This window comes from Lycorma delicatula, chromosome 8, assembly GCF_047948215.1.
Source record: "Lycorma delicatula isolate Av1 chromosome 8, ASM4794821v1, whole genome shotgun sequence".
NCBI classification, from domain to species: Eukaryota; Metazoa; Arthropoda; class Insecta; order Hemiptera; family Fulgoridae; genus Lycorma; species Lycorma delicatula.
In genome coordinates this window covers 63,878,499-63,906,391 of record NC_134462.1, presented here as the reverse complement: position 1 = coordinate 63,906,391, position 27,893 = coordinate 63,878,499, and the positions used below count along the sequence as shown (strand labels likewise).

General features: G+C 29.7%; 1 protein-coding gene across 8 annotated transcripts in view; it reads right to left on the bottom strand.

Annotated features, from left to right (window-relative positions):
* Positions 1 to 27,893, bottom strand: part of Ae2 (anion exchange protein Ae2) — a 406,977-nt gene that overhangs the window by 197,780 nt on the left and 181,304 nt on the right. For 2 of the 8 annotated variants that reach the window (XM_075374017.1, XM_075374020.1), the window contains exon 1: positions 9,387 to 9,703. The exons of 5 other annotated variants lie outside the window; for them this stretch is intronic. The gene's annotated coding sequence lies outside the window, so the exon portion shown is untranslated. Of the gene's footprint in view, positions 1 to 748; positions 875 to 9,386; positions 9,704 to 27,893 lie in introns of those variants that run through there. One more of the 8 variants, XM_075374021.1, reaches the window with a different exon arrangement.

Sequence of the window (27,893 nt, the reverse complement as noted above, 5' to 3'; positions counted from 1 at the left end):
AGTATTTCCACTTTTAGGAATAATCAAAATATCGAAGGAAGTACGAATATCTCGTAGTAACTGAAAAATGTTTGACAAATCTACAAGTTCATATATTTAACCAAAACATTCCGGACTATATGAAATAAAGCAAAGAAGTTATGATAAGAATGTTCAGGAGATTTTCTATAGGTCTTGCTTGGTCTTTTTAAATGAAAATCATCAATAAGACAACAGAGAAGTTCTTCGTAATACTATTTATTATACTCGTGATGAACGATTTCACTATCGATAACATAAACGGTACAACTCCTTTAACATTCTACCAAAATCAAAAATTATTTTTCATCTAATATCGGCTATTTTAGAAACGATTACACCATTGTTTATTCGAATAAAACATATATCATGCGACTAATATAGCCGAATCCTTTTTAAGCCTTACATATAGTTTCAGCTATAACCAAAATTTAGGAAAACATGACGCAGTAACGTTTATCAACAAGTTTTAGAATTAAAAAAGAAACTGAGGAAACCGTTAAATAAGTAAAATACAAACGAACGGCTACAACATTAATCGCCTTTTGACTCGATTGACTCCGGCTGTTTTCCAAGAAAAAAATAAGTTCAGATATCTTTTAAAATACTTCGAATTCGAATTAATTTCTGCATATCAAAATATATAACTATACGTAAATAAACGTGCGCTCATCTAAAATTAATAATAAATCAACAATGAGTTTTTGCATAAGCTTCTAAATATACGTACCGACCATATAAAGAATGCACGTGTGTTTTCCGTGTAAAAAGAATGAAATAAATAAAAATAACTAATTTCTTTTATGTTTAACAAGCGTAAACGACTTCTTTTATAGCGACCGGCCTTCTCGTACAATAAAAACGACAGTAAAAATAACCACTTACATAAAAACAATAAAAGAATAAAATTTTCTAGAGAGTGGAGAAACTATTGCCATATGAATTAAAGTAAAAACGAAAACGACATTCTATGTTACATAACAATTTACATAGCCAAAATTCTCCTACATGATACAAAGCAAGAAGTAATACATTTGGACCGGTGCCTATATAATCTGGCAGTAATACATTTGCTTAACAGTCTTTTGAAACGCGGTCCATAAAAAGGAAAAAGATTTTAAAAACGTAGCTTGTCACTTCTACGTAATTCAAAATTTATTTTTAGCTTACCGCCCAACACATCACACTTTTCCTTACAGTAAAAAAAAAATTAAATATATAACATTAAAAAAAAAATTATATCATTCAAAATTGTTTTAATCCGTGTTATAAGTGCTGTGAACACGCCATAAATATACACCCACACAGAGCCACGACCAACATATGTAAAAATTTTGAAAAACTCTTATTCAGATATTTTAAAGCAGGATACCGATCACAACAACGATCATAAACAACAAACAGCTTACAATTACAATCATACGATTTCATTAATAACGGTAAGTATTTTAAAATTAAAACTAAAAAATAAATAAAAATTCATGAACTGCAAAATTTGTAGAGCAGTAATCAACAACAACAAAATGGCTACCATTTTAAGTATACAGCTTTTAAATAGATTTCATAAGAAAGCTACCTACTGTAATGAAAAATCGAAAAAAAATTCGAAATTTCGACATATCTTCGCGTTTTACATCCCCCAGACCCCAAAACCACCGTCAGTTTAAAAGTTTATTTATATACATATATATATATATATATTTCACTTTCTTGTAGACACGATAACTGCCGTAATTTTGCATCAATCACTTTCAACTTGATACATAAAATATAATAACCCAAAATTTCGGTCGAGTTCGTTAATGGGAAAAATCGGACCATGGTCGTGGAAAAGGGGGAGATTTTTCGAAAAAACAAAACATCATTATAACATTCTTATTATGTAAAAAATCGAATTCCTTTAAAGTTCCTACTATTTTTTTGGATGAGGGCCTAACATTTACCTAAATAAAGTTTTTTTGATATCACCAACCATTGGCCCAGGGGGTGGAAAAAAATGGGGTTTTGAAAACAAAAAATCATACCTCCCTTAATAGGCACAGAATCGAATCGGTTTAAAGTGGTCGTTAGTTCTCTAAATATTAACTTTCGTCTGAAACAATATTTAATATGACCAACCCTTACGGCAAAGGATGACCAAAATGTTGCTGGAATTGTAAGAAGATTAATGTCGTACGCTAAACATATGAAACTTTTTCACATGCAACCATTGTCGTATTGAGTAAGTTTTTCTTAATTTTAAGGTGGAAATCTTTTTTATCCTCTACTTAGCAGCGGTTAAATCTACCTCTGCTTATTATTATATCCATCTACTTATTATCTTTTAGTGGCCCTTTACCGATGAATAAAAAAAGAAACATTCATGATTTGAAACTTGTGGGTGTATACAGAGAATTCATATACTCGCGAAGGAAAAGTAATTTTAGGCCGATTTAATGGCATATATTTATGTATAAAATTAACATTACATAGATATGAGATCAATAAGCTCTTGCACCCGATACTGTGAAGCGCTTTAAAAAGAAAAATAAGTTTTTTCATTAATTTTATAAAATTGACTGCAGGTGTTAAAAATATGACATTAAAAATTATTTTTATTTATCTACAGGACGACATCATACTCATCTCTGCTGAAAGATGAGGCAATGGAAATGGAATTGGAATGCAATTAACATAGCTTTAAAACAATTGTTGGCCAGATCTGAAATTCCCAAAAAATTAGTATTGGTTTTTAATTCTAAATCTGCCCCCCAAGAGATCTCGTTTCGTCTCCCAATAAAGTCAAGAATATCTGAAATTAGGAAATCTGTTGGTAGATTAGGTAAAGTTGAAGCTTTCAACTTTACCAGTTATCTTTCAACGGATACCATCTCACATTGGAATTGAAGGAATACCAGAAGGCTGACGAGAAATCCGAATAATGATACCGAAACATGTAGCTTGACTTCATTCCATTAAAAATGTTATACACCGAAAATTTAAACGAAAGTTCCTGAATTATCTAACAACTAAGATGGAAAATAAACAGGGGTATATAGCCCTAATTAATGGCGAAAATGTAATTCCTGACAACCCTCGAAGGGAATCTGTGGAAGTCTTCAGGATGACAAAGGGTCATGATTGCCTTGCAAAACATCTTTTCAGGATGAAAATCCTCGCATCTCCTGTGTGTGTTATCAGTAGATGTGAAGGTTCTGTTACGAATTTGGAATATTTAAAAGTATATATATATATATATATATATATATATATATATATATATAGACCTGATTGGTTGTAGAAACATGTCTGATGGAATACTGTACTAGGAAGCCAGAAATCTAATAATATTTTATTAATAGAATAATCGATAAATTAATATAAATAAGTATAAATTAATAGATTATGGTTCTGATTTAATTAAACTGTATGTATGTATATATAATCTTGTGACTAGCTGAAATTTTAGTACTGCAAGACTTGCATCGTGTAATTATTTTTTAAATCCACTTGGAAATCCACACTTGACCATTATTCAATAAATCGTTAGTCTATTATTTTGCTCATTGAATAACTTCCCAATGGGATGGTAACTTCCCAATACAGTTTTTTACCTCAGGGTCCACCGTTAGGCATGCTTCAGAGGATGAATGATTTTCAGCATGTGAAAAATGCCATGCCTGACCGGAATTCGACCCTGGGACCTCCCGATAAAAAGCCGAGACGCTACCACTCGCGCCACGGAGGCCGGCTACAGTTTTTACTTAGGGAGTAGCTAGTTCCAGTAGATTATGTAATAATTGTTTATTTCTATTTTATATTGTTTGGTTGTATGTCTACTAAGCTTATGTATTAAGATTTTATAATTGTAAATAATTTTATTTTTATTTGTAATCTGTTTATTTTGTAGAATAAAGATTCTTATTATTAGATTGAACAACGTATATATAAAATAAATAATATTAAAAATGAAAAATTAATGAATTAAGATAAATTAACATATTGCACTATATATATATATATATATATATATATATATATATATATATATGTGTGTGTGTGTGTGTGTGTGTGTGTGTGTGCGCGCGCGCGCGCGCGCACGCAAGGATTATTAACAGGAAAGTTGTATTTTTATATACAAGAAAAACTCTTAAGGCAAACTCCTTATTTCAACACACTTAAAAGATACTCTTAGATAATTCGATCAATATACATGACATTATAGCAAGTTTACGAGAATATATCTAAAGCCATCCATGATAAAATTAAAAATTTCATTAAAATGTACGTCTATGAATTTTCCATTAGCTTATTAAAAATGTATAACAATGTTTAGATTTTTTTACATGAATTTCAATTGTTTTATTGAATAAAGAAATAACAAAATCAATTTTATATGATAAAAATTCAAATCAGTTAAAACAAGTGTGCTTTTCTTTTTAATATCTTAAAAGACATTTCAAGTCAAACCGATCGTTAATTTTTTTTTTTAAACATTTCTAAACTTATTTTTGTAAGGATTCAATCCAGATTTTGAACTTACAACGTTATAGTATTATGTAAATAAAAATTAGACCAAAGAATTATAACTTGAAATAAAATCAATATTTTTTTTAATAACTTTCATAATTTAACTGTAGAAAAATTCCTATGTAATTTTTCCAATCTAACTCCAACTTTTCTAATGATTTTTTATTACTTTTTTAAGACCTAATAAATACAGTAATTAAAAAAAAATGAAAATAACACCAACTAATAATTTTAAAATAATCTTTTGTAGTCCCAAGGATACGTGATAAAAAAATACAATAAGTACTGTATGTAAAATCGACTTGTATGGAAAATTAATAAGGTTTTTATTAAAAAATCTCATTCGTAAGGCTTTTTATTCGGTTGAAAAGTTTATTAAACTCGTATTTTTAAAAAAAAATACCAGTAATATTGTAATTTCCACTAATAATATGAATTGATATATGATATCTGAATATATGATAACTGAATAATATGATTTGATAATATAAAAATCGGCTATTTAACAAGTAAACTCCTACAGTTTTACTTTTATATAACCTTTTTATAAATGTATTTTTATACTCGAATATATAAACATTTTGTTGTAACGTAAATTACATATACTAGATTACACAATATTTAGTGAAATTTTATAGCTTAGTATCAGTAACGTTGTTTTTTTGTTTGTTTATGATGTCTCTCGTATATATTATGATGTAGAATTTTTTTAGTCGTGAATTTATCTACCGAATTCAAAAATAATTATGATATATAGATGAAAATATACATAAAAAAGAAAACAAGGCCGAAAAAGAATATCATTTGCAATTGTGTAAATATTAATAAATATGCAAAAATTGACAGTTTTGATCATGATTTAAAAATACGACTTTCAATTTACCTTGAAATCATGACAAATTTTTAAATTAAAAAGTTAAAAACGAAAATAAATTTTTAATTTATTAAAAATTATCTAAGCCAGGCATGGCCAACATACGGCCCGCGAAAAACTTTTCAATATTAACTTTTTCTCTAAGCAATTGAATAATGGAAAATACGGAAATTAAAAAACTTGCCAAGAAATATTTCAGTTGAGTAATCTTCAACTCAACTTATATTTGTGAATAATTTTTTCTTTAGTGACTAAAAAAAAAGTACAACAAAATCCATAATAAAATTTTGTTTATTTAAATGAATCGTTTTTGTATTTAACATTTTTTTAATTTTAATATTTCGTTCGGTTCGTGAAAAAATTTTTTTTTCCAATTCGGCCCCGAGACAAAAATTGTTGGTCACGCCTGATCTAAGCAGTAAGAACTTCTTGAAATTTTTCCTAAAAATTGTAAAATTAGGTAACTATTCAAGAATTTTTAATTGATGTTTCTACGGTTAAAGTTGGAACACATAAAAATTTGAGTTTTTTAAAATGGGTTGTGGAGATTAATAATTTTAAATGTTTACTTTGAAGTGTAATATTTTATTTTTAACTTTACATTTAATCTTAAATTAAATCGTAAAATTTGGTACAAAAGTTTGCATTGAGAGAAAATTATAGTATTAAATATTTTTTTTTTTTTTTTTAAAGGATAGAGAAGTAATAAAGAGAAATATATCTTAAATGGATTCGGACTTAAAAAAAAATTACAAAAGGCGTTTGAAAAGTAATTTTAAAGTTATTTTCTTATAAAATAATTTCTACTTTTAAGAAAAAAGACCTTGAAAACTTTGTAAAAATTTATTTTTTATAAAAACAACTTTCAAGATTTTCATAGATGTTTTGTATACTTATTTTAGGATATAATACTTTTCTGGTTTTTTTCCTGTTTAGCCTCCGGGAATCACCGTCAGAGGATGATATGTATGAGTGTAAGTGAAGTGTAGTCTTGTACAGTCTCAGTTCGACCAGTTCTGAGATGTGTGGTTAATTGAAACCTAACCACCAAAGAACACCGGTATCCACGATTTAGTATTCAAATCCGTGTAAAAATAACTGACGTTACTAGGACTTGAAAACGTTGGAACCCTCGACTTCCAAATCAGCTGATTTGGGAAGACGCGTTCACCACTAGACCAACCCGGTGGATTAATAGGATATAATACTAAATTTTTTTAACGTTACGGTCGCCTGACAGAAGTTATTACAAAAGTACTGAAAAAAGTAATAACTAGTAATAAATAAAAGGTACTAAAAAAAATTAACAATAAAGAACTAAAGACGGAAGTACACAGAAATAAAATTTATGGTGTGTGACCTGGTACGGCAGGAGTTATGCACTAGATGACACAAGGTAACCATCAAAAGGTCGTAATCAGTCTACCGGATAAGATGTACATTGTAATTACTCTTGAAAACCCTTCTTTGTATAGCTAATATGAGATAACCAAGTGCAAATTGATAAACAGGCAGTATTTCTAAACTGTCGATATAACTATTATATTGTAGTGTTACTACTACTGAGCGATAAACATCTTTTAAAAAAACTGTTAACTATGCAAAAATCCTAATTTTATTAACTTATAAAATCCAATTGGGAACGCTATATAGCCCGTTATCTAAACGACAATAATAGACCTATCTCGATTCCAACGTAATGAGGGGGAAACATACGACCAATGAGTATTGAACAGAAGAGTTGAATAAGAGGAATAAATAATGAAGAAAGAGATATAAACAAACAGGAAACAATTATACATTTCCATAATGTTGATAGGCTAAAATCTTACAAAAAATGTTGAATCTAATCTTAAAAAAGATAGCACATTTTATATAAAAAGTTAATTTTGACATACTAAGCAAGCTATCATCGAATAAAAACATGGAGATGCACAATGTTTAATTTTTTTTTTAATTTAACATATCGGAACGGAAAATTCCTTACCCAAAACAATATATAAATAATATAAATATTAAAAAATATAAATATAATATATTATTAATATATTATATATTTATATATATTATTAATATATAATATAAATATTAAAACAATATATAAATAAATAATGAAGAAAGAGATATAAACAAACAGGAAACAATTATACATTTCCATAATGTTGATAGGCTAAAATCTTACAAAAAATGTTGAATCTAATCTTAAAAAAGATAGCACATTTTATATAAAAAGTTAATTTTGACATACTAAGCAAGCTATCATCGAATAAAAACATGGAGATGCACAATGTTTAATTTTTTTTTAATTTAACATATCGGAACGGAAAATTCCTTACCCAAAACAATAAATAATAAAAATTTTAAAAACCTTCAGTAGTAATGGGGAAAAAAATTTGTTAAAAAAGCTACGTATTTCTTATTAATTCTCTAAATCAGTAATTAATTAACTACAGATTACATATTTCACTGCCAATTCTTGTAATGAATAGAAATAGGCGTAATCATTTTCCTCCTTATGTTTCTTAGGAATGCATGGAATGAGATATTTGCTTGTCATGACTATACCATATTCCATTCTACTTTTTACTTTTTTTTGCCTGAAATTAGGTCAGCTATATACATCATTACATTATATAGGTTATTTCTATAATACAATTACTGATAAAATTTACTATCAATATTGTTAAATTAAAAAAATTCTACAAAAAAAAATATTCAGATTCACTTTAAACAAACTAAGCATCTATTTTTTTTTCTTTAATCATTTATCATCGGTCGGGTATGTTTGTACATTCAAGTAAGAGATAAAAAATTAGCGCATAGTAAAGTGTTTAATAGTTATGTATTAGCATAATTGAAATAATTACAATAAACTAACAAGGTCAAGCTTCAAGCAACAGTAAACAACGTTTACTTATTAATTATATTTAATAACCCGGAACTAAATAAAAATGAATTTATTTTAAAGTATTTAATAATTTTATTATTTCACTAATTATACTAATTTTAAAATGCATTATAATATTATATATTATTACACATTTAATTGGTTTTATTACGTTAAATTCCACAGTTATTTCAATACACTGGTAATTTTAATAAGCCATAATTAATTTTTTCTATTAAATTCACGCCTGCATATAATAACATATAATTTGTAAAATATTATAATCCATTCCTCCACGGTAGATTGGTCCCATTACTACCTTTTATCCGGAAGATTCCAGGTTCGAACCCCAGTCAAATTTAGTAATTTCCAGACGCTGTAAATTAAATATATATACTTCCATACTGATCCTTTTAGCTTAATCCCCTAGCTTCAAAATTTTAATATTAATAATAAATAGTATTTCCACATAAAAATCTAAAAAATTACACACATACAATTAAATTTGATTTAAATGAATTTAGTTATTATTTTAAACACACAAAATTTAAATGTGTAACAAAGTATTTTTATTTATTTTACAATGCATATTGTGTTTTATTATAGCTTACTGTCCATATATATATATATATATATATATATATATATATATATATATATATATATATATAAGTTAGCAAACAATCTATGACGTGACTTTAACGTAATCATCTCGGTGACACGGTTACTGCATGCTACACTTAAGAACACGGTTTCGATTTCTGGCAAGGATATGAAAAATATGTAATCAATCGATCCCAATCGCTTAAGACCACAGCAGTCGATGTGACTAATTAATAAGATAAACAATAAATATTTAAATATAATTTTAAAAAATAAATAAATCCTATTAAAAAAAAATAGTTTAAAATAATTTAAACGACAAAATTCATATTAGAATGTAATTGAAAAATAACATTGAGAAAACTTTGCACGATTAACACATTTTACAGGTAAAAAGGGTAAATTTTTTTTATAAATTCACGAATTAAAATAAAATCTATTTAAATATCTCTATAAATAAACTACACTGATTTAATGGTTCAGATATAATAGTACCTCCAGCAGTTCTGATGTTAAATTGCGGAATAGTTGCTAACGTTAAAATGATGAAGATTATAATAAAAGCAGATATGACGAAACTTTTAATAAAAAAAAAAAAAAAAACTGATTAATATAAATTTAGTACTGGTACGCAGTAATTAATAATTAAAAAAAAAAACAAACAATAATTATATATTTATATATCTGTATAAAATAATAATAAGCCTGCAAATATTTTATACTAATAACCGTGTGCGGGTGGCCGCCGAGGCACAACTGCACGCCGGTTCCCCGGGTCAGGAGCACATCGCCGCTGCTGCCGGATCGGTTCGATATGAACGTCAACCCCCCACCACAGAGCTTAAACTAACCAACCCCTACCTCAACATTTATTATATACCATACCACACCCCATCGTGCAGGAACATACCCTACATAAAACATACACCGCTAAAACGATGAAAGCTTATTTTTACTTTTTGTTTCAATTTAAATTGGATGTATAATATTGGAATATAAACCAAACCTATACGTATATTTATTTATAGCTTTATATATAATAATGAAAAAATATTTATTAAATATAAAAAATATATATTTTTTAAACAAATATTTCGATTTAATTTTATTATTGTTTTAATTTTTTTTAATTGCTTTTACGACCTCATAGGATCACTTTAGTTCAATTTCTGGGTCAGTCCATTCTGTAATCGGTTCTTCTTATTTCCGAATCGTGTGAGTTGTTTTATTCTTGCTTCTTTTTTTTTTACCACATCCTTTTGAGGCGTTCTGATATTTGGCGCCTGTACTCGTCTGAATACCCGTTGGATTTCTTTTTGATTTAAATGTTATCATATTAGTTTTAATTACTTTGTCATATTTTCCAGATTTTGTGATTAAATCTTCTTTGGAGATTTTCAACTCTTCCATATCTTTTCGGACTTCCTTTATCTATTTCGGTTTTGTTGTTCTTTCCCAGTATAAGTTAATTATTTGGTTTTCAAGTCTAGTGTGTTCTGCTCTAAGTAGGTTCCCCAAGAATGAAATTTTTTTTCCTGAAGAAATTTGTTAGCGGGGTTATTATTTCATATACTTCTTCATTTGGGATTATCCTCCACTGTCTTTCTACTATGTTTTTCTTGTTTATGCATTTTCAGACTATCTTCCTTTCTATCTTTTCCATCCTTTCTGCCTCTCCAATTCTGAATGGTCCGAAGAGAGTCTCGCTGTCGTATTGTATCTTTGGCGTAATGTCTGATTTTAGTTTTTGTCAATAGGCATTTTTTATTGTATGTTTTGGGTAGTTATTAATGATTTTTTAAGTTTCTCAGTTCTTTCTAGCCAGTTTGTTTTCTGATTGATGTTATGTGTTATGGTATCTCCTCGGTATTTAAATTTTCCCACTAGTTTTAATTGTTTTAATTTATTCATTAAAATATGTTAGACATTTTAATCTGACTATAGATGTTGCAGGATCTTCTTACTTTCTAATGAAAGGGAATTTTAATTAATTCATCCTATTCCAGATGAAGTTTTTTTAATAATAAAAAATTGTTAATTTTATAAAACTCTAAGAGCACTGATTTTTCTACCCATTTAAGGTTCGTACATAATCCTACATAAAATACACTTTAAATCTGATAAAAACCAATGAAATTTATTGCAAAGTGTTTTGTAATCGAAAGAAATAATCACATTCTATTTGGAAAAATTAGATTTCAAAAGTCTTCACCCTTCCATCAGCCGATATCACCATTACATGTACAATCTGGGTTTTCTAAAGGTTTGTTTGACTCATTTATTGGTGGATAAATTTTGCAAATAATTATTATTAAAATTATAAAAATAATTATTTTTTCAAATCGGTACACATATAATTATTATACATTATAAAAGATCAGATTAGCAACTGATAGGTGTACTATTTCATGGATAAAAAAACCGGAAGTTTAAACAAAATTGTTAGAAAATCTTGATGAGAGCAATGTCGCAAAAAAAAGAGGGAAAGAAAGAATGGTTAAAGTCTATCTATATTGGTACATTAAAACTTGAATGATTACATGTACAAAGGAAATAATAGCAACGCTAACATTACAAATATTTACTATATCAGCAAGTTAGTAATTGAAATTAGTTGAGTACACATTATTTTACACGTGAGCAAAAATGCATGATCTCAGATCTTTTCTAAATTAATATTTTTGTGAAATATCACAACAGGGTATTATGATTTTCTAAAAGAAAATAATTTTATAAACGGGTTTGTAATTTATTAAAAGTAATGTCAATATTATAAATCCAGGTTCATCACTAAACATTATTTTATTTGCAGTAGATAACGTGTAAAAAATAATAATTTACAATCTTCTTGTTTTTTTTTTTTTTTTAATCGATACTCTTATTGGCATCTCGTTTCTTTTGTTCCCAATACGTTTTCATTTTGCGTGAACGTTCTTTTCACCTTTGTTTGGTCCATTCTTTTCATGTTCTTTTCTTCTGGAATCCTTCACATGTTCTAATTTTTATCTATACGTATGTCTCTCTCTGTAACTTCGTGTGTTACTATGTTTGCGTCTTTTAGAATTTCTTTGACCTGTCTGAACTACTTTGCAATTTTCTATATATAGTTTTCTCGATCGGTCTGTTTTCGTCCATTATCATCAAATTTCTTTACAATGCAAATATTTATTACATAATCTACCTCCCGGTAATGTTCATCGATTTTTTGTAGTTTCCACCACCTTCTGCTTTTCCGGGTCCTGAGTATTTTCCTTTCTATGTTTTTAACTTGTTCATTTCTCCTTTGTTTAAGATTATGCATCCGGCCGCGTATAGTACATCGGATTTTACCTGTTACGTAATGCCTCAGTTTTCCCATCCTTGAGATTCGTTTGTTAAATAAATTCTCAGTCATTCCCTAAGCTTTATTGAGTTTTGTAATTCTGGTTTTATTGGATTATTGGGCTGTATTACTTCTTAAATTACTCGATCTGGCCTTATTACTCCTTCAAAGTAAATGTTGATGTCAATTATCTTGATTTTATTCTATCTTGTTCTGTGCTGTTTGGGTGCATCTGTTTTTTTTTCTTCAAAGAATTGGCTGTTTTATATTAAATAACATTACTATTCGGTATAATCGGGTAAATACGACGAAAAACTACGAAATTTCGAGGAGAAAAATCCTCAATGAGGTCGAAGATAGTCGTAAATCAAGATAATAAACACTGTCATATTTTCACAGGCATGAATACAACTTATATAAACACAAATTTACGTATCTTAATAAATTACAGTCAGATTGCGGCATCAACAAAAGATCCACATTATGAATAAAACCATCAAAACATATTAAACTAAAATTTTATAAATTAAGGTTTCAATAAGTAGAAGCGGCTGAAAAGCACTTTCTTAAGAGATATTAGGATCTGATCTAATAGGAAATTATTTGGGAAATTTAATTATAACAAAAGAGCTTCGTATAACTACGTTGTCAGATCGTTATTAAAACGAAAGTACTGACTGACCTGTTGCGACAAACTCATTTATTATTAGTAAATAACTATATAACAGTCGATAACATTTTAAAAAAATAAGTTAAAATAAAAATCATTGGAGCCGAACAAATGGAATACCTAATCCTTCAGGGGGAGGAAGTAGATTTTTTTGTGAGATGACGGGCATCGACTACTTTCGTCATTTTTCCCTATGAGAATGGAAAGCTGTAGCGTAAAAAAAATGCTATGCCTGACCGGGATTCGAACCCAGGACCTCCGGATGAAAGGCTGAGACCTAGCACTCCGTCAAGGAGATCGGCGGAGTGGTTATTATTATTATAGTGGTTATTATTACCGATATGTTCTGTAATGCTGAATGTTACTGGTTAAAAGCTTGTTGTAGCAATAATTACTTATAAAGTGCCCTAAATACTTTTGTTAGGGGTACACTTAGATTGTGACGTTCAATTAACGGCGATGCTTAGGAGTATCGGCCTGAAACGAGACAAGACCGGTTTGATGTGAAATACAACAGCGAAAAAATAAAAATATTTACAAACAGATTTAAAAAATGTTTATCTTCAACTTTCATTTCTAAATTATCCACGATAAATATTAGCTAGTAATCCAGACAGGGGCGTATTCATTTGCTGTTCCAAAGCACTTCGTTAACTCTATATTTCTCAACTTTAAAAGAGGAATCAACCCGTGCTCAACTTATCCATCGCTCAGCTTTACGTTGAACAAACGATTAATCTAAACGAGAAAACCAAGCTCAAGGGTAATTTTAAAAGTTGATAGGTGGGAGTATTATTTTTTGCTTTTTATATTGAAAATTAAAAAAAGCTTAAACCAAGGGATTCGAATCCGGGACTTCCGGATGAAGTCTATTTTTTTTATCCGACCTATAAAAGACGTGAATGAATTCAAGCGATCTGAGTCGGAGGTTTGAGTGGTTTACATGACTTTAAGCTAAATTTACGCTTTCTATTCGAACTGCCTACACAACAGTTGAATAAACGTTTTGCTTTTATTACTTTCCTTGCCTGACAACTCTAGAGAGGTATGCTGAAAGAAGGAACGTATGGTAATCGGTCAAAAAATGAGGTGTAGGTTTTTTTATCTCTCGACGTTTTATGATCCAGGGACTGCAAAAGTAAAAGAAAAAGTAGGGGGAAATATCTTTACGTATGAACGTGTGTTAGCCTATTTGAAGCTTGAGAACTTTTGACTGGATAAACCGATTTTGATGAAATTTTGTACAGATTCATGTATATGGGGTAATTTATTGGTAAAATTTAGGGGGTCAATTTTGTCAAAATTTTGCAAACATAGCCCTATTTTATATTAAGTTCAGTACATACATGCACGTTTATCTTATCATTTTTAAAACGAATTTTGCTCCAAAATTCCCTTTTCTCCAAAAATCGAAAAGTTATCTTATTATTTATGGCACATTTTTTAACCGAATTTTTTTTTTATGTCCTCCTAGGCACATTAGTAGTGAAAATGACCTCAATATTAGGGGGTAGGAAGCCGATCAGTTTAAAAATATAGATTTTTTTTTTTGGTTCATTTTCATGTATAATTTATTTTTCCAATACATAAGTATAACCTATTTCAGGAAAGTATTACAACTTTGTTGTCAGCTCTTTTTTTTAACGCTTTCTCTAAAAACATTATACAAATACACGTTTTATAATATTTCGTAACTTCTGTATATTTTCAACAAATATTAATTATTATTTTTTATTTACTAGTTTATACATCTAGGTTTATAATTAAAGTAATTTTTTTTTTGGAATAATTAATGCGGTAATTTTGTTCTCCAATTTACTTCAATAAACGTTTAGCATACTTCATTATTAAAAGAGTAAAAATAAATGAATAGGATCCCTCTTTTAAGCAAATTTATATTTAGTAAAAACAAAAATAATAAAATTAACCATATTTTTTAACTTTATCTCTCGACTTTAAATTATTTAAATGAGAATGAACCAGAAACCTAAAAATGGAACAAGGAAATAACCCCCATCAAAATAAATGTAGCAATTTGATGAGTAAATTTCATTGAAGTTAATGCAATGTTTATTTTTTAGTTATTCCTACATCCCATACCTATACGTACAAAAAAGTACTTTATACTATATTAAGTACGTCTAATTATTTTTTTTTTTTTATTATAAAGTTTTTTTTCAAAATATTATTTTTCATAACGTTAATTGTACTAGTTAAATTTAATATTAGCGACTATTATTAGTTAACAGAATAATCCAAACAGATTTCAAAGTTTTTTTTTTTTTTTTTTTTTTTTTTTTTTTTTATTTGGCGATCATGGTTACAAAACTATAACTGAAATTTTATTCTTAGTTTCATATCAGGTCCTCTGACGTTGTCTAATAATCTGGTGTATTCCTCTCTGTTCTGAGCACTATGAAAAATCGCATCTGCGCCTAGGATACCGGATCCAATCCCTAATGTTGTCCAACCAGAAGGTTCGTCTCCTTCCAACTCCTTTACACCCCTCAATCTTTCCCAGAACCAATTTCAAAAGCCGATACTGGCTCCCCCTTAAAATATGACCTAAATAAGTCAACTTCTTGCACGTAATAGTTGTCAGGAGTTCTCGTCCAACATCGGCTCTTCTAAAAACCTCTTCATTAGACGTTCCGTCGACGGGACGCAAAACATTCTTTTATGAAGCAACATTTCAAACGCTTCCATTCGTTTAACAAACTGCTTTCAATGTCAAGAACTCACACCCGTACATCGACGTAGACGAAATTTAACATTTGAACATTCTTTGTCTAAGCTTCAAATTCAATTCTTATTGCAAAACATGGGCTTCATTCTAAAAAGATTTTCTCAAGCTATCTCTACTCTTTGTTTCACCTCTTCAGGATGAAACAGGATCCGGCTGATTGGTTATGTAACAGCCCAAACAATTGAACGACTCTTTCAAGTCGAAATAACTCTTTCTACTTGTGCCCATTGATATACAGACTATCGTCACGGCTAATCTAGATGTCATATAGATATATAGGCTAGTTAGTCTACAATAATAATTTGTCTTTATTGATCTCACAAGAAAAATACATTACAATCTGAAGAATAACATTACAATTACAATTAGGCAATACTCATGGTCCATGGACCGTCTAAGGGGTTAACAGTAAACATTAATAATATAAAATATCACTATACGGATATTAAAAGCAAATACGTATATATATATCAAACAGTTACAATGAAATTTAAGAAGAAAAACAATAAAAAGGAAGAAAAATATTAAAAATTAAATTCCTGAATAAAACTGAAACGATAAGCCCTAAGCCCAAGCATCGTTACATAATTTACTCACAAGTGCCTAAATATTACCGTTTAAATAGTTATAGGCTAGTTAGTCTGTATGCCAATATCTATATGGACACGGCTAATCAATTATGTCATACAGACATATGGACTTATAAACTAGACTGTTGTTCACGGCTGGATACAATGAATTTAGTCTTTGATGAGTTAATATTTAACCCATACTCAGTCCTCCTTGATTAATTCGGTTCAACAAAAGTTGAAGATCTTCAAGTATATCACTTAAGATAATAGTATCATCGGCGTGGCTATCGTAATTGTATCGCTTTGAACTTCTCCGTTCACTCTTACTCCAATATGTTCTCCGCATAAAGCTTCCTTAAAGACTTTGTACAGATTGAATAATATTGAGTAAATATTGAATATATACTCAAAACATATTCAATGAATAATTCATTGCAATAACCAAAGAAAGATCGGGAAAAAAGATTTTAAAATGCGGAAAAATGAAAAGATAACTCAAGTTTATCACTATCAATTGAAATTGGAATAAACCGACCCCCAAAATCAATTAAACTTTTCAACCCAATGATCTAATTATTTCAAAAACGAAAAATTTTTTCTTCAACTTTTTTCCTAACATTGAGCAATTGCTGGGTTCTAGGTAATTAATACATCCTGACCCGAATCATACAAGAATAAAATAAGCTAGCTACATATACAGTAATTACACAATGAGCGATGAACGCGGCTACATATAGGGTGCGAATTAACAAAGTTAAACGAAAAATCTGAAATTTCATATAAATCAATCAATTAATACAAAATCCAAACATTTTAAAGAAAAACTTTTTTTCCAAGTATTATCCATCGAAGAAAAAATTAAAATTAACTGGAAGGGAAGATGATAGGAAAAATTATAAATTCATGTATTCTTCATTAAAATACAATTACAATTGAACAGACTGTAAGATGAGGCGAAAAAGAAATAAAAAACCGATGTAAAAACTTACTAAAAATTTAAATCATTTTACTACAAATTTTTATATTTCAGATAAACGATTTTCATCGAAAAATTAATATTTTTAAAATTACATTTACAAATCGAAAGCTACTCAGGAAATAATATAATTTTAAAGCAATTAAGTTTACAATTTCAACTATTAGACGGAAAAATAGAGACTAGACTATTGGGAAACGATAATATACCAATAATTTTGAAGAATATAACAGTGACAAATTATTGCGAAAAAAAATTTATCGGAAAAAAGATTAGGTGTGAAATTAATTTTAACCTGCAGAAGTAATTCTCCAATCAAATAAAAAAAAAAGAAAACTAAAACGATTAAAGAAAATTACAAGGTCTGAAAAGCGATATATCTAAAAATGTCATATTTTATTACCATCATGGACAGAATTGTTCGTATAAACAACTAACTAACCTCTATAAAAATCAACCAAGCTTAACTAATAACGTTTAAAATACTTTTTTTTTCTTTCTAAGCTGTTATCGTTAAATGTCAACTCCACCCATCATCCAAATGCAAAGTAAAAAATCAATGAAAAATAATAATATTAAAAAAAGAAGAAAAATTAGTAAAAATAAACTAAATAACTGTTCATAAAAAAATAATTGAGATTTCATTCTTTTCTAATTTAAATTTTATCAATCTTCTTCTTTATTCTTGCTTTTTAACAATTGATAATAAAGAAAGTAAAAACTATAAAATGAAATAAATAAAAAATTCATTAGATATATGCAGAATACGTATAAATCTACTTTTTGGATGAATACATTTTAAATGAATGATCGATAATATAATAAGAAACTGTAAATGAACTAAAAATCATAAATATATTAATCGAGTAGCTAAAGATAACTTTTTTCAAATGAATTCTTCAAAACATTGAAAGTAAATGGGTTTGATTCTGCAACTTGGATTTCACTTATTTCATCCTCTACAATTCATTTCATTACAGACATTTGAGCTACGGTATACCTATGAAATAAATACCAATTTAAAAAAAAAATATATATATATATACAGATTGTTCAAAAAGTGATGCAACCTTATGGAAGAATGTTTCCTTCTTTTGTTGCAAGTTTAATTGAGGAAAAAGGGGTTATACAAAACAGCAGAAAATATTTATTGTTTGCCAGTTATGGTGAGATGTGCCAGTTATACTGAGACCCAGAATAATTCCTTCACGAAAAGTATGTTGTGAAGGCACCAAAAAGTCCTCCATCAAGCGTCTGTACGATAAGTTCCAAAAGAGAGGGAATGTTGCAGATGCAGCTAAAAATGGTCGACCGAAAGTGCTAACAGCAGAAAAGTTGATCGACGGGCAAGCTACATATTCTTGTTAAGTCCACAGAAGTCTGCGTGAAAACCAGAAAGACCAGGCCATGAAGACCAACCCATCGGATTGGTCTAGTGGTTAACGCGTCTTCCCAAATCAGCTGATTTGGAAAGTCAAGAGTTACAGCGTTCAATTCCTAGTAAAGCTAGTTATTTTTACACGGATTTGAATACTAGATCGTGGATACCGGTGTTCTTTGGTGGTTGGGTTTCAATTAACCACACATCTCAGGAATGGTCGAACTGAGAATGTACAAGACTACACTTCATTTACACTCATACATATCATCCTCATTCATCCTCTGAAGAATTATCTAAACGGTAGTTACCGGAAGCTAAACAGGAAAAAAGAGAGGCCATGAAGACCGGAAGTCCCCATTATAAAAACTGCGCCACGCTTTTATTTAACTAAATATTTTCATTACTTTTAATTTTAAAATTTAATAATTATTACATTTATTTATTTTTTATTTATTAGATATTTATATAATTTATTTTTTATTTTTCAGTGCGTTTTATATTTGTTAATATATTATATTTTTTTGTTTTAAATGTTCAATTTGATTTAATTCTGTTTTTTTTTACTTTTTAGAGTGTTTTTCTAATTTGCTTCCTTTTTTTATTAATGCTAATATTAATTAAATAAAAACGTTTTTAAAAAAAATAATTTTTTATATGTAATCAAATCATTTGTTTGTAATTTTTTTTTTGTATTTTTTACTTTTTAGTCTTAATGAACAATAAACTTTTTATATCCAAAAAAAAAATTCTTAATAATATTTATATCTGAATATTATTATTAGTTCAAGTTTGTTTGTTTATTAAGACTAAAAAGTAAAAATATTTTTTTTACACATCGAAGTTGCATACGTGTACCAACATTTCAATCATTTTCATACGATAGTTCATGAGAAATGAAAATTTTCAACTAAATACATGAATTTAGCGTAGGGGTAGCGCGTGGGGGCGTGGAGGTGGGTCATATCAAATTCAGACACCGTAGCGCAATATTGTCATCGAAGTTACATACATACATGTACCAAATTTCATTGATTTTCATAAGATAGATCAAAAGATATAGGGGTTGCAAGATTTGATTATTCCTAAAGCGAGTTAAATAAAAGCTTTTAAAAAAAGAGAATTTTTAAACCAATATTGGTTTTCCCCCCCCAGATTTCTCAAACACTACTGCAGATACGGTTCTGGATCTTATTTTATTCGATATTTTTCAGTCAAAAACCATAAGAAATCACTAATTCTGCCCCTTAATTAATTTCCTAAAAATTTCAATATGACATCATTTCTGTTTCTATTTCTCTTTTCTATTTTCATATATTTATATATATATATATATATTTTGTTTTTTTTTCCTTTCATTTCTATTTCATAATATGTATATATATGTCTGAACGGAAAGGATTTGGTCTGACTTTACTCAATAAATATCTCATCCCTAGATTTTGAATTTCTTTTAGTCACCTAACAGAACAAGGTCTTCAGACAGGCCCATAAGCATAGCTGTCGTCACTAAATCGATCAAAAACGGAACAAAAACAACCTTAACACAGAACCAGTGGACGTATGACCAAACCTAACACAACTGTAACAGATAATAATACGGGAAAGTTGTAGATAGTGTTGAAAAGGATCAACCCGTTCAGCGACCGCTGAAAGAAACAAGCTGTCTTACTCAAAGAGATGCATCATGGCAATTACCAAGCGATGGGCATCGCACTTTGGGCATCCATCGTGCGCAAAGTTCCTCACGAAGTGTATCTTTACGTTAAATAATCGCTTATCATATTCGGGACGACAATTTTTCATCGAAAAGCTAAAAAAAAACTGACAACACTGACTATGTTACAGTAATACAGAGGCGCTTACATACGAAACGTTAATAAAGTAAACCAATTTTTTTCTTCTATAATGAGGACTGTTAAAAATAAGACTGTTATCGTACATATTAAATATCTTTATAAAACATAATAAAAATTGTATGTAATGTAGATTATTAGCACAGATGAATAATTAAACTGTACAGGATAATTAATTTCCAACTGATTTATGATGTGGCGTATGTAGGATAACAATAACGCAAACATAGCTGTTCAAATAACAATTACACGAGATAGTGAATAATTCACACATATAGACCTAAGTATTGTTCGTACATTACAATTAACTGTATACTGTATTAGTTTTAATGTCAAGTATGAGTTACGAATAGTGATATGAAAAAAATCTGTAATGTACAGGTGGTAAAATTTCAACTGCACTATAAAAGAAATTATTCAACGAGTTGTACCGGGAATTTAAATAATAAAACATAAAATTTAAATAAAAAAAAAGTTAAAACTTATAACTCATATACACTCTTACAGCACGTAGAGTGTGTTCTCTCTAAAAGAATCATAATAAAAGAAAAGAAAATTGAAAAATAAAAATAATAAAATAAATACAGATTCTGATCTGATGAGTTTTTTCTTTTTCTGTTTAGCCTCCGGAACCACCGTAAGGTATTAATTCAAAGGATGTATAAATATTCTTATACAGTCTCAGGTCGACCATTCCTGAGATATGTGATTAATTGAAACCCAACCACCAAAGAACGCCGGTATCCACGATCTAATATTCAAATCCATGTAAAAACCTTTACTAGGATTTGAAATTAAAAAAAAAAATTCAGTAAAATAAATTTGAAATCAGCAGATTTGAAATGACGAGTTCACCACTAGACCAACCCGGTGGGTTGATTTGATGGGTTAAACCGATAAAAAGATTCTTTAAACTTCTCATAACTGGTACAATGAACTAAGCGACACGTTTCTGGATATGAAAAATATAATTTTATTTTCAAAATTAGTCAATTACACTGCTTGAACAGAGACTATGCATGTTAAATCAATGCAGTACTAATTTTGAAAAAAAAAACTTTCAGCCCGATTTATCCTACGGAAATTATCTTAATTTTTTATACTAGATATGACTTGACGTCAATTTACTGACGCTAAACTGAATAATATAACTTCGAAAGCACTGCATTTGGAACTGCTATACGCAGAAATGTAATTCGAAACAATAGATTCATGAAACTTTCAAATAAACCAAATTAAATTTATGAATTTCTTTGATTTTATTTCCAGATAACAAAAAACTAAATAAAATATATTAGCGCAATCTAGATTAAGAATTTTAATTGTAGCGGAATCGGATTATTACTGATTGTTCGGAGTAAAAAAAATTGAAATTCAGTCCAACCTCAACGTTAATATATTTCTTAACTCGTCTATCTTTCTGTATTATTTTTAAATTAAACTGTACCACTTTTATCGCTAGTTACTTGCCATCAATTAAAGCTAACTAACTGTCTTATATACAGTACGAGGTGAAAAGATAAAGATGCTACGATTTGCTGATGATATAGTAATTCTATCTGAGAGTAAGGATTTAGAAGAAACAATGAACGGCATGCATGAAGTCCTACGCAAGAACTACCGCATGAAAATAAACAAGTACAAAACGAAAGTAATGAAATATAGTAGAAATAATGTAGATGGACCATTAAATATTAAAATAGGAAGAGAAAAGATTATGGAGGTAGAAGAATTTTGATATCTGTGATGTAGAATTACTAAAGATGGACGATGCAGGAGCGACATAAAATGCCAAATAGCACAGGCGAAACGAGTCTTCAGTCAGAAATATAATATGCATCAAAAAGTTTACATTACATTACATTACATTACATTAAGTTTACATCAAAAATTGATTTAAATGTCAGGAAAAGATTTTTGAAAGTATACGTTTGGAGTGTCACTTTATATGGAAGTGAAACTTGGAAGATCGGAGTATCTGAGAAGAAAAGATTAGAAGCTTTTGAAATGTGGTGCTATAGGAGAATGTTAAAAATCAAACGGGTGGATAAAGTGAAAATTGAAGAGGTGTTGCGGCAAATACATGAAGAAAGAAGCATTTGAAAAAATATAGCTAAAAGAAGAGACAGACTTGTAGGCCACATATTAAGGCATCCCGGAATAGTCGCTTTAATACTGGAGGGACAGGTAGAAGGAACAAATTGTGTAGGCAGGCAACGTTTGGAATATGTAAAACAAATTATTAGGGATGTAGGATGTAGGGGATATTCCAAAATGAAACCACTATATAGGGAATCTTGGAGAGCTGCATCAAACCAGTCAAATGACTGAAGACAAAAAAAAACTATAAAAACAATACAATGAAAATTTTAACGAACGAAAACAACGTTCCCCAATACTAGTTTTATACAACTAGAACATTTTAAGAAAACTTAAAAAGTAACCGTATAACTTAATAATAAAAAATCCTGACTGATTTTACTCCTCTCAGTTTACTTTCACCTTTCATCAGAATAATGGTACATAGACTTTTTTTTCTGGATAAATCAGATTAGCATGCTGGCTATAACATAAGTTAGTATCGGGTTCAATTTCCGATAATACTGGAAGTTTTTTACCTCACATTCATCTCATCTTCCTTGTTAAAATACAAGAGAATGCATGTCCAAGGTCGTATAAATAAAATAATAATAATAATTTTATTTATGTGACAAAATATCATCCAGGACATAAAAGCAGCAACGATCAGGAGATAAAGCAGATCACAAGGCTAATTACTGGCCAGAATTCGAATTGAAATTCAATTTTGTTTTGTAGGTATAGATATATAATTATCCCGAACGAAAATTGTAACTCTATATTGAGTTCCCTCAAGGTCATTACAAACCAGCCGCGGTCAACTTGTATAAAAGCAAACGATTCTACTGTTACAGTTTGGCGGTTTAATTTTCACAAAATATCAACCTAATATTTTAGATCGGAATCGCTAACCGCGACAGATTTTGTCTTATGCCAAGGACGTTTTGTCGGAGAAGTAGGTTGTACGGCAGGCTCTGCAACCTTGTTTGGAAAAACAACGCGATTAAATAATGAATACATTTTGTTAAGAAAAATTGTATGATACACCTTCGCCGTTGAATTTTATGAAGTCCGTCGATCACTATAGAACTGTTTTTTAAGCAGATGGCCCGTTGAAAAAAAATGATGATACAGGCAAGAAAATATTTCAGTGAATTAAATTCTTTAGAAACAGCACCCTCTCAATATATCCTCGCTTTCTGTAGCTTTTTTTTTCCAAATTAACACATTTGATTTACCTAATGCATAAATAGCATAACCGATTTTTATAACTGTAGTTAAAACCGTCGAGAAAAATGTATAAAAATAGAAATCAACCTATATTTCTACAAAAACATTTTTTTGATGAATAATTCTATTAACACAACCTAATAGTATAATTCCTGCTGAATAGAAGCGAAACGATTCATTGTTCCTCGGTCGAAAGGTAAATTTATTGATTTACACTATCTGGATGTAACTCGTGTAAAGTACCAGAGCTTTAAGAAACTTCAATCTAGCTGGTTTTCTCTGAAAGTAATGATAATCAGAATGCGAATGGTACCTTATGCTGATCAAATCCTAGTAAAGGCAGTTGCACTTATACGGATTTGAATACTAGATCGTGGAAACCGGTGTTCTTTGGTGGTTGGCTTTCAATTAACCACACATTACAGGAATGTTCGACCTGAGACTCAGAAGACTTCATTTACTTTCATACATATCATCATCAGAAGTAATACCTCAGGTGGTTCCGGAGGCTAAACAGGAAAATAAAAAGTACATCGGCTGAACGAAGTGAAAGTGTGATAGGGCTAAATATCACCTGCGTTCAGAGCGCTTGCCGTGCAGGTAATCCAGCGTACATTCGGCTCTTCCACTCCTCACTTTCCTTAATAAGGTTATTATTCGTAAGAACGGTTGTGGGATTTTCGAGAGGCTTGTGACATGTCAGATCGCCAACAGTCACTTCGGTTACGGAATTTTTAAGTTCATAAAGCAGTAGAACAATATTAAAATTGTTTTTAATACTTCAGCCTTTTTTCCCATATATATATATATATATATATATATATATATATATATATATAAACACAAACACGCGAGCGGGCACACATGACTGCTTCCATAGAAATCGCTGCTTCATGGGATTAGTATTATTTAAAAAATTATTTGTTGTAAAAATATAAACTAAGAGGCATTAAAAGTTTCATCAATGACAGTAATTTTACTAAATTACAAATAATAATCAATAGGAAATCAATGCTAATCATTTTATCATATTATATGACTGTAAGAAGGGGTAGTTTTCTTTTAAGATAATTTTAAAGAGATAAAATTATTTTTCTTTTAAAAAATCATTTGATGAAGTAACAACCCCTCCTAAAACACTATTTTAAAATTAAAAAAACCCGGTAAGGCGTTCCGTTTTTAATACGCAATTTTTAAATAAACATTTTTCATAATATTGAACACAAGAGAAGGGCCTCGTAACGAAAAAAATTAGTAAATCCAGGGAAGACCATGTTTATTTAAAAGCACAATTCCTCTGAGCAATGACCGCAAACTGCAGGACGTTCACAAAACGTAGCCCTGTGACCAAACCTGCAGCACTTAAAATAGCGCTGGACACCTAAATACTCCTTGACCTTACACGAGGAGAAGTCTCAAAACAAACTGTCCTCCGCAGTAAAGCTCTTGAAAAGATTAGACTAACCTCGAAAATCCCATGGTAGAGCTTCGTCTAGCGCCTACCCGATTTAAATAATAATCGAAACTCAAGACTTGAATGCAACCTCATCAATCTGAATATTTTTCTCTTAATGAGAGCTATTAATTCTTCCTCAGATAGACGTCGATATATGTCATAGACAATCACTTTAGGACGCCTTTTGCCTTTAGCGTCGACTTTCATGTCGGACTTTCCGACTTTAAACGAGTCAAAGATGACCCGCACAGTTTCTTTGTCGTTAGCAATGACGATTAAACCCTCTTTCGACTCTCTAATATTACGAATTCACAGGGTTCTGCCTCTTTTGTCGAAGGAGGGGCGGTAACTACCTCCCGCACAACCTCTCTCACCTAAGACCTAATAGCCAATTTTTCATAGCCTTGAGCCAAGGCCTCAACAATGGGTTTGAGTTCCCTGATCTTGGGGAGAATCTTACCTCGCACATTAACCTTAGTACTTCTTGGATTTTCCAAAAATTGAATTAATAAATCGTACTTCTCTTCAAACGCCCGTACTAACGGGACTGAACCTCCGGCCCTCCCATTACCTTTAAAAAACTTCTCGATCATTAATTTATTCTTTCCAGCCCGCGAAGAAGCAAAAGCACTTCATCCCCAGAAGAGCATGAAGAGTCGTCGAGCCTAACCTCGATCGTTTCCTTAATCTCCTTGTGAAGTTTAGCCCGCTTGGACTTGCCCTTTTTTCCTTCAGTTTCAGACAATTCTGAAATCACAAACACAACAAAAACAGATCCTAAACACAAAACGCACACTGATGTCGTAAATAAACAACAGCCAATGGCGAAACACCTTAACAAAATAACTACCAATAGAGACACAAGTAAACAAAGACGGCATCCAATAAGAAACAAAACGGTTGCCAAGCGGTTGCTAATAAACAACAATAACTTATTAATACCAAAATAAGTAATAATTAAATTAAACTATTTAAATTGAAATAAATATTTGTAACTTAAATATAAATTAATTAAATAACTATCGAACGCAGTCCCAGTCACAAAAAGCCAAACAAACTACTAATTTTAAACAAGTAGTCTAGATAACCATAAAGAAACCCACCCAACCAAAACAAAATCACAAATAAATAACATGTATACACCAATCACTTAAAAACTACACAAAAACAAAACCCAATCCCTTACTAATGTATCTTGTAATAATACTTTTTTTATAAAAAAAAACAAAGAAAACCGAAATATAAGTAAATTTTCAGCACTTTTTTTGGATGAGATGAATGATCTGTAGCGTGTGTAAAAATGCCATGCCTGGCCGGGATTTGAACCGGGGATCTCCACAAAGTTTCAATATCTACGCAAACTCAATCGTCCTAGTTCTTGTTGCATGTTGAACTATCATATCTTAAGACAAACATGTCTCGGCCTGTTCAGGGCGAGAACTTGATGACCCTGATGACCTAGCCATTTAATTATTATTAATATTGATAATTATTGTAAAGGCTATTATTATTAATGTTTGGGCCACTAATACCAACATTAACTGTTTAAAGATTATTATCGGATGGCAACCCGAAAGAAAAAGAGTTTCAACAGGGATTTTTAACTCGGTTTTAGTACCGTGATTTTTCCCGTTTTCATAAAACGAAGTTTTTTTTATCGAAAATTGTTTTCGCCATCGTTTTTCTCGTAAAAGTTTATACTAAAATCATGTATCGCATGTCCACCTTCCTACTTAAAAAAAAAAAGATAGTTTGATTCAGTGAGGCGGATTCAAGACAGCAAGCGAAAATGTCAAACACACCGTATAGAAGTAATTATGTAACTATGTAGATCCGCACTTGTTTCTACCTTCTAGTATCCCTCAGTTTTGATATATGAAGCCGTTTCCATGCTTTAATATCACCTGTATAGTAATTAAATCAGAACACTGAACTATGTCTTTATTCTATTTAAGAATAATATACTAACGTAATGTAATCCCACTATTCAAATCTGAATTACAATAAAGCCTACAAACCGGTTATAAATGGTAATGGTTATATTATACTATACGTATTCAAAAACCGGTCTCCACCGGTAAAAACCTGATAATAAAATTGAATTGTAGCTGGTTTGCTGTGATTCATGTAACTAAAAGTACATGTATACACGCACACAAATACGAATATAATGTGGAAATCATTGACCTTAATGTTGATTTACTTATTATTTAATTTAAATGTAAAATGTAAAGTTATTATACAGATGAAGGGGAAGGAATTCGTATTACATACAATGTATGTGTGTTAATGCAACATAAAAATAATTAAAGCAGAACTAAATGATTAAGAAACAAATAACGCCTTAAATAATATAATAATGTTTTACAATTGTAATCAAAACAACTTATGTGTCTTATTAATATTCGATAAAATTATTTTTAAAAAAGAAGCAAAACAACCAATAAAGTAATCAGTCAGATTTTAGTGTTAATTATGAATAATAGAGTACTTATCAACAGGCTTATAAAATGCATTTATCACATTATAACATTTATTCCTAATTGAATAACAGCCAATATTATTACTATACAAACATAATTTTAATCGTATTCATTATCAATGAATTTCAAATGAGCTAAACACGTTTTATTTAATGCGATTACAACATTACAATATTTTTAATCGCTAATAGAAAACATTCCAATATACTACAAAAAAATTATATTCCTTTACAC